The sequence below is a fragment of the Chiloscyllium punctatum genome, chromosome 18 (assembly GCF_047496795.1).
Source record: "Chiloscyllium punctatum isolate Juve2018m chromosome 18, sChiPun1.3, whole genome shotgun sequence".
Lineage (NCBI taxonomy): Eukaryota > Metazoa > Chordata > Chondrichthyes > Orectolobiformes > Hemiscylliidae > Chiloscyllium > Chiloscyllium punctatum.
Genome location: NC_092756.1, coordinates 64,816,138 through 64,826,051, shown reverse-complemented (window position 1 = coordinate 64,826,051; position 9,914 = coordinate 64,816,138).

Sequence of the window (9,914 nt, the reverse complement as noted above, 5' to 3'; positions counted from 1 at the left end):
TCCCAACTCCTTTGTATATAAACCTGGAAAGATCATCAACAATGTTCCGTGGTACTGCTATGTCACAAACAGTTATGTTTCTGACCCTCGGTGGACAAGTTTTAAATATTTTGAGATATTTTTAACACCAATGTTCCCATTCACTTTTATTGTCTTTCTCAACATTCTGACTGTCAGACATATTTTTGAGGCCATTAAGGTGCGGAAGGAACTGAGGGGTCAGAGAAAAACAGGGAATGATCCAGAGGTAGAGAGCAGGAAGAATTCTGTGATTGTACTCTTTGCAATATCTGCCAGCTTCATACTTCTCTGGTTGTTGCATATTTTACATTATTTTAATGCCAGTTATTCCTTGGATTATGTTTCTTTTGGTCTCTTTGCTCAGATTGGATATATGCTGAGGAACTTAAGTTGCTGCACAAATGCCCTGATTTATGTGGTGACGCAGAAACATTTCAGAGACCAGTTAAAGTACGCCATGACATATCCAGTTAGAACAATAATTCAACTGATGAATCAATCCAAGTAACTGAGAGCCAACATTAGATGAAGCAGATAACGGACTGAGGAGTCCATGTGAGGAATGGACCAAAAGGAGAAGGAGGAGCAGCAACATGATAACACTCCTTTCCTAAAGGGCAAGGAATGACTCCATTTGAGGAGCGAAATGACAGAGACTGGAGGTGTAAAGCCAGGTTAAAGTGCTGTTAGCAATCAGCAACAATTCATAGAAAATGGAACAACACAGATCAAACCAAAAGAGGAATTAGAGACATTCATCCCAAGTAATCAGTTCTCAGTGAGTGAAGTGGGTAGAAAAATAAATGACAATAGACAATAGACAATAGACAATAGATGCAGGAGTAGGCCATTCTGCCCTTCGAGCGTGCACCGCCATTCAATATGATCATGGCTGATCATTCCTAATCAGTATCCTGTTCCAGCCTTATCTCCATACCCCTTGACTCCACTATCTTTAAGAGCTCTATCCAATTCTTTCTTAAATGAATCCAGAGACTGGGCCTCCACTGCCCTCTGGGGCAGAGCATTCCACACAGCCACCACTCTCTGGGTGAAGTAGTTTCTCCTCATCTCTGTCCTAAATGGTCTACCCCGTATTTTTAAGTTGTGTCCTCTGGTTCGGCACTCCCCCATCAACGGAAATATGTTCCCTCCTGCCAGAGTGTCCAGTCCTTTCATAATCCTATACGTTTCAATCAGATCCCCTCTCAGTCTTCTAAACTCAAGGGTATACAAGCCCAATCGCTTCAGTCTTTCCGTGTAAGGCAATCCTGCCATTCCAGGAATTGACCTCGTGAACTACGCTGCACTCCCTCATGGAGGAAGGTGTAATCTTTCACTGCAGGCCAGAGTGGGAAATGCAACGACAGGCTCCTGTACAGTCTTCCTCACTGAATTCTCTGATCCACACATCTAGGCAAATTTAAAAAAAGAAGAGATGTTTCCTGTTAGAAAGAGGAAATAACATATTGTAAAAGAATCTGTATCTTTTGACTGCACATTTATTTTCAATAATAATTTACTTTATTTCTATTTAATTCCTCGCTTTGATTCCTGGCAATCACAAGTTGAGATTTTCACTATTATCAGTAGGAAAACCCAAAGACTTAAGGAATTTGATAAGTTTTGAGAAGGTTTGTAGCTCACGTTGTGTTTCTAGGGTGAGGAACTCATCAACAAACACATTGACTTGGATCCCATTTACCACACCCGAGAAAAAGAACAGGAAATGACAGGACCATATGAAATGATGTCACCACAGGAAATGACATCACTAACCCAAGAAAATGCAAACTATAAACAGAAAACGGGCTGCTTCATTCAGAGGCTCACTGAAGATGTTAACCTAGTATGGTGATGGAATGCCGAAAAATGAAACTTCCAGTTCAGCGAGCAAACCTACATCTACTCAAGGAATTTGATCAGTTTGTGAATACATGTGGCTTTCATTCCAAGACAGTAAAATGCAAAACAGGAGAAGACAAAGGCAATCTAGACTAAACTATTTCTCTGTTATCATTCTGTTTCTTTATTTGTTCCTTTCCATGAACCAGCTGATGCATTGGCAGAGGAATTCACTCCCAACTAGAGGGATTTCTGGGCTCCCTCCCTGCACCTGTACAATGACCCAGCTCCCTTTCTGATTTCAGATGCTCCTTCAAAGCTACCTCTTCATGATCTATTGTCACCTGACCGAATATCACCTTCAGTGAATCGACATGAACTCTGATTAATTTGTCATGAGAAAGGGCTTTTTAACTATATTTGAGGGACGGTGTTGTGTTAAAGTACACAGTAATGGTGCTATCGTGGTTAGTGTAGCTGTCTTCCAAGCAGGTGACCTGAGTTAGATTCCATCAATCGTGTTGATCAAAAGGAAACCCCTAAAGACAAAAGGAATTTAATCATTTTGACAATACATTTGGGTTTTATTCCAAGACAATAAAATGCAAAGCTGGAGAAGACAGGCAGACTGGATGAAACTGTTTACCTGCTGCATTCTCTCACACCTCCTCCCTCACCCCTCTAATCCCACTGAGGTGATTCTGGCTGTGCTCTATCCCTGAGGGAGGTATGCCCTGGGTAGATGGAGCTGGGAGCTGACTGGATCAGCTGGGGCTTGGGCAGAGAGGGGGCTTTGAGTGAGAGATCTGGGGGTGTTTCAGACAGGTTCTGGCAGCCATTTTCCCTTTCACAGTGTGCACTGAGCAGGGGGTGAGCTTCTGCCTGTCTGTCTCTGTAGGTGAGAGTGTGTGGAATGTTTCAATCTCGAAAGCAAGCCCCTGGAGCAGAGTCTCTCCTAAATGGGAGAGAGAGAGCATTGAGAAAGCTCAGACCAACCGGAATTGTGACTATCACCTCTTTAATCTCGCCATATCTTTCCTCATCACATGTTTGTATCTGTCTAATATTGCCTCTTTTCCCTCTCTCGGTCTCTCAATTTGCCTCTGTCTCTCACTCTCTCCCCCCTCAACTTTTCTCTCTCACAGTATCTTTCTCTCTCTTTTTCACTGACAGCCTCATCTGTATTTTTCTGTCCTGCCTCTTCTTTCTACCTTTATCTATGTTCTTTTTCACTCTCTTGCTCTTTCCTCTTCTCTCATTTTCTCTTTCTTTCCTTCTCTTCCTTTTCTTCCCTATATCTGTCCTTCAGTCCTGAATCTGCACCCCCCAACCCCTTCAATTCTGGACAACCTCCCCCTCACCACAAATTTAGCCCCTGTCTCCTCCATGGCCCCTGTCTAATTGCCCTCCTTGTGCTGCTTCATCTCCCCTGAACTGTCCCTCTGTAGTTCCTCCATTACACACCCACTGCATATAAAATCCCATCAACAATACCCTTCCCCTGTGCTGTGTCCTAGCCCCTGGGCTGGAGGACAAAGTAAGTGTGCGCAGAGACTAACGTGTCTTTTAACTGCATACCATTATGTCATGGAGTCATAGAACCATACAGCACGGAGACAGACCCGACAGACCCTTCAGTCCAACCAGGCCACACTGACCATGTTCCAAACCTAAACTATTCCCACCTGCCTGCACTTGAATATATCCCTCCAAACGTTTCCTATTTCATGAACTTATTCAAATGTATTTTAAATATTGTAACCTCCCTACATCCGTCACTTCCTCTGGTTGTTCATTCCACACATAAACTACTAAAAACATTGCCTCTCATGTCCTTTTTAAATCTTTCTCCTCCCACCTTAAAAATATACTCCCGAGGTTTGAACTCCCCCACCCTAGGGAAAAGACCCTTGTCATTCACCTTATCTATGCATCTGGAGACTTTTTAAACATCAATAAAGGTCACTACTCAGCCTCCAATGCAACAGCCCATTTTTATATTTCAAGCACTCCATTTCTGGCAACATCTTGGTAAATTTTTACTGAACCCTCTCCAGTTTAATAATATCCTTCCTATAACAGGGCGATGAGAATTGCACACATTAATCCAGAAGAGGCCTCATCACTGTCCTGTGCAAATTCAATATAAATGTCAGAACTCCTATACTCAAAGGTCTGAGCAATGAAGGTATGCATGCTAAATACCTTCTTAGCCATCCTGTCTAACTGTGATACAAATTTCAAAGAATTATGTACCTGAACCCTGACGTCTCTCTGCTCTACAACACTACCCAGGGCCCTATTATTAAGTTCGGTCCTTGTTTGTATTACCACAATACAATGCCTCACCTGTATCCAAATTAAACTCCATCCACCACTCCTCAGCCCATTGACCCAATTGTTCAAGATCTCTTTGTAATCTTGGGTAACATTCTTCACTGTCCATTTTATCATTTTGGTGTCGTTCACAAACTGACCAAACATGGCTCCTATATTCTCATCCAAATCCTTCACATAGATGTCAAACATAAGTGGAGCCAATACCGATCCCTGTGGAAAACCACTAGTCACAGGCCTCCAGTCTGAAAAACAATGATCCACCATCACCTGCTGTCTTCTACCACAAAGCCAATTATTTGTCCAATTGGCAAGCCCATCCTGAATCCCATGTGATCTAACTTTACTAATTAGTCGACCATGCAGAGCCTCATCAAAGGCCTCACCAAAGGTCAAGCAAACAACATTTGCTGTTCTCATCAATCATTTTGGTTACTTCTAAAAACAAACCCAGTCAAGTATGTGAGACATGATTTTCCTCACACTAAACCATACTGACCTTCTCTGATCAATTCTTTCCTCTCCAACCTGTATAAATCCTATCTTTCAAAATCAGCTCTAACAACCTATCCACCCCCGAAGTCCGACTCACAGGTTAATCGTTTCCAGGCTTCTCCTCACATTCCTTCATAAACAATGACACATTCGCCACACCCCAGTCCTCCAGTTCTTCACCCATGTTTATAGATGATACAAATATTTCAGCTAGGGGCACTGCAGTTTTCTCCCTAACTTCCCAAAATGTCCTGGGACACATTTGATCAGGTCCTGGAGGTTTATCTATCTTTATGATTTTTAAGATCTCCAGCATTCCTCTTCTGGACTGTGAACTGTTCCCAAAACATCAATAATTATTTCTCTGATTTCTCTAGCCTCCAAATCTTTCCCAACAGTAAAAGCTGATGTAAAATATTCATTTATATCTCTTACATCTCTTGAGATTCAACAACCTCGTTGGTCTTTAAGGGGTCCTGCTCTCTCTCCAGTTGCTCCCTCACTCTTAATGTATTTATAGAATCTCTTTAGATTGTCTTTACCTTATCTGCCAAAGCTTTTTTCATCCATCTCCTATTCCCTCTTTGCTTTCCTCATTTCCTTCTTAAGGATGTCCCCACAATCTTTATACTCTTCAAGACATTCAGTCAATCCTAATTGTCTCTCTGATATATATTTTATTCTCGACTTGAACTTCAACATCTTCATTCATCCATTGTTCCCTAATCTTGCCTTTCACTCACAGAAACAGAATACTTTTGAACGCTTGTTATCACACTTTAGAAGGTCTCCCACTCGTCAGTCATCCTTTTACCTGCGATCATTCTGCTCCAATCAACTTTTGAAAGTTCTTGCTTCATACCCTTTCATACCCATTTGCCTTACTCCAATTAAGAACTTTAACTTTCATCCTTTTACATAACTATTTTAATATTACTGGTATTATGATCACTGGTCCAAAAGGGTTCCCCGACGAACACATCGGTCACTTGCTCTGCCTTATTTCCCAAGAGAAGTTTAAATTTTGATCCATCTCTCGTAGGAACATGTTGATAGCAAAAATTTTCTTGCAATTGAACAAATCCTTCACCATCAGAACCTTTAACACTATTGCAGTCTGAGTCAATGTTTGTAAGATTAAAATCCCCTACTATTGCAACCTTATTATTCTTACATATATTTGAGATCTCTGCATATTTGCTTCTTAACTGCCCTCTGATTATTGGGGAGCCGACAGTACAATCCCATCAAGGAATTATTTTTAATCTTATTTTGAATTTCATTCCATATATTTTCACTAAATGATCCCTCAGAAATATCTTCTCGAATTACAAGGGGAATATTTTCCTTAATCAAAAATCCAGTCCTTCTCCTGCCTTGCCTCTTTCTGTCCTTTCTGTACCATCTAAAACCCAGAACATTGAGCTGTTAGTCTTTTCCATTCTTCAGCCAAGTTTCTGTAATAGCAATGACATCCCAGGCCCATGTTCCCTTACATGCCCTGAGTTCATCAGACTTATCCATAAGACCTCTTGCATTGAAATAAATGCAGTTTAAGTGTTCAGTGTTTCTTTGTTCTCGAACTTGTTCTTGTCTGTCTTTTCAAAATAACTTGCTGTTTTCTGATTCAGAACCATTGTCAGTTTTCTTTCTATTTTCATTGCTGTTTAAAAAGCCCCCACCCCTCTCAAATCTTACAATTTCCCAAAATAGAACTAGCAAATCTCCCCATCAGGATATTGGTCCCCTTCCAGTTCAGGTGAAACCCATCCTTTTAAACAGGTCTTTTCTGTCCCAGAAGAGATCCCAATGCTCCAAGAAAGTGACTCCCTGCACATTGCAGCACCTCATCAACCATTGATTTATCTGCCCTGTCCTTTTATTCCTTCCCTCATTAGAACTTAGCACCAGAATTAAACCAGAGATTATTCCTTTTCATATTCTGTTTTTTAGCCTTTTACCTAGCCAGTTATACTCACTCTGTAAAGCTTTAACCCTTTCCATGACTATGTAATTTCTATCAACGTGTACACCACCTTCCGGCTTCGCACTCTCCCCTTTGACAATCTGCTTCAAACATTTCGAGACGTCCTTCACTCTGGGACCAGGAAAGCAACGTACTATCCTAGATTCACACTCACTACCACAGAATCTCAGGTCTATGCCCCTCGCAGGAGAGTTCCTGAAAACAATTATTCTTTTAAATCTCGACAAACCCATTTAAAATTCATTGTTAGCGACTAAGATCAGATGACCACTTCTATTTTTCTCATTCAACAATACCCAAAACGGAATACCTGTTTGAGAGAAGAAACCACCTTCAAACCTTTCCTGACAGGCAATTATCAATCTGAACGATCCTGCTGTGTAATCACTTCACTAAATCTCCCAGTCATCACACTCAATATCTCTTGCAGGCCATCAGTAACATTAATCCTAAAAAGAAGAAGCTCTCAATAGCACCTTATATATTTAATACCTTTCCTTGCCCACAGATTTAATATGAAGCATACAAAGAAAAATTAAAAACATAAATATTAAAAAGAAATCAAACACTTAACTGAACAAATTAAAAAACACCTTGTCCTCAAATAATCCAATATTCAGCTTTCAATGTCCGGATACAAAAACCTTCCCATCAGGAAGGTTTCTTCCCACACTTCAAAGGTGTGCAGGTCATGTGAATTAGTCACGTTAAATTGCCCAGAGTGTTAGGTGTATTAGGAGAAAAAGAAGGGAAATTAGTCTGCGTGGGTTATTCTTCAGAGAGTCAGTGTGGACTTGTTGGGCCAAAGGGCTTGTTTCTACACTGTGGAGTCTAAAAAACCTCTCCCGGGCCGTCCCTATGCACTCCTCTCCATAAGCTCCGTGTATAAACAATCTGTCCTTGTTCATGTACTTTTTTAATTTAATATTTTTCTCTCAAAGCAGGTTCACCAGTCTGTAGTTCCCGGCATTTCCTTGCTACCTCCTTACATAATGGCACCATGTTAGGAAATGACCTTTTCCCTTTCTCCTTCCTGGACCTCTCCATCTCCATTTCCAGTGACAGAGTCAACATGGACATTTACTTCAAACCCACAGACTCCCACAGCTACCTGGACTACACCTCCTCCCACCCCCACTCCTGTAAAAACGCCATCCCTTATTCCCAATTCCTCCACCTCTGCCGCATCTGCTCCCAGGAGGACCAATTCCACCATTGAATATCCCAGATGGCCTCCTTCTTCAAGGACTGAAGTTTCCCCTCCAACATAGTCAATGTTACCCTCCAGTGCATCTCCTCCATTTCCTGCACTTCTGCCCTTGAACCCCACCTCTCCAATCACAACAAGACAGAACCCCCAGTCCTCACCTTCTACTCCACCAACCTCTGGATACAACACTTCATCCTCTGCCATTTCTGGCACCTACAAATAAACCCCACCATCAGGGATATATTTCCCTCCCCATACCTTTTCAATGTTCTGCAGAGACCATTCCCTCCCCACCAACCCACTGTCCACTCCCGGCTCCGTCACCTGCCACTGCAAGTTGTGCAAAACCTGCACCCACACCTGCCCTCTCACCTCCATTCAAGGCCCCAAAGGATCCTTCCCCACATCGAACAGAGATTTACCTGTACTTCCACACATATCATCTACTGTGTCCATTGATCTCGGTGTGGTCTCCTCTACATTGAGGAGACAGGACACCTATTTGTGGAATGTTGCAGAGAACATCTCTGGGACGCATGCACTAAACAACCCCACCACTCTGTGGCCAAACACTTTAACTCCCCCTCCCACTCTGCCATGGACATAGAAGTCCCGTGCCTCTGCCACCGCCAAACTCTAGCCACCCGATGCCTGGAGGAAGAATGCCTCATCTTCCACTTTGGGACCCTCCAACCACACGGGGTCAATGTAGATTTCGCCAGTTTCTTCATTTCATCTCCCCTTACCATACCTCTGACCCAACCATCCAACTCAGCACTGCCCTCTTGAACTGTCCTACCTGACCATCTTCCTTCCCACCTGTCCAATCCATCCTCCTTTCTGACATATCATCATCACCCCCTCCTCCAAATACCTATTACATTCCCAGCTACCTTGCCTCCAGCCCCCCCCCCCTCCCATTTATCTCTCAGCCCCCTTGGGCCACCCCCTCATTCCTGATGAAGAGCTTATGCTTGAAATGTCGACTCTCCTGCTCCTCAGATGCTGCCTGACCGGCTGTGCTTTTCCAGCATGACGATTTTTGACTCTGATCTCCAGCATCTGCAATCCTCACTTTCTCCAAGAGCATGACTCTGCTGAGCAACATGTCCAAATACAAACATCATCACCACCATTGACAAGGGGAAGGGGGAAGGAGAGCACTGTGTCTCTGTCACTGACCCAGGGGAGAGCAGCCTGACCTCACTGTGTCTCTGTCACTGACCCACAGCTACCTGGATTACACCTCTTCCCACCCTACCTCCTGCAAAAATGCCATCCCATATTCCCAATTACTCTGTCTCGGCTGTATCTGCGCCCAGGAGGACCAGTTCCACGACAGAACACACCAGATGGCCTCCTTCTTAAGAGATTGTAATTTCCCTTCTCACATAGTTGAAGATGCCCTCCAATGCATCTTATCCACATCCCACACCTCCACCTTAAACCCCACCCCTCCAACCATAACAAGGACAGAAGACCTCTGGTCCTCACTTTCCCCCACCAACCTTTGCATTAACCATATCATCTGCCGACATTTCCGCCACCTTCAAATGGACCCCACCACCAGAAATATATTTCCCTCCCCACCCCTTTCCACTTTCTGTGAAGGCCATTCCCTCCATGACTACCTGGGCAGGTCCACGCCCCCCAAAACCCACCCTCCTCTCCTGGCACCTTCCCCTGCCACCTCAAGAATTGCAAAACCTGCACCCACACCTCCTCCCTCACCTCCATCCAAGGCCCTCAAGGAGCCTTACACACCCATCAAAGTTCCACCTGCACATCCACCAATGTCATTTATTGTATCGGTTGCTCCTGATTTTTAAAGGATTGTGTTTCCGGCAAAAGCCCTTCATCCTGATATTAAAGGATTGGATACTCTGGCGGCAGGAAACATGTTTCCGCTGATGGGTGAGTGCCGAACCAGAGGACACAGCTTAAAGATACGGGGTAGACCATTTAGGACAGAGATGAGGAGAAAATTCTTCACCCAGAGAGTGGTGGCTGTGTGGAATG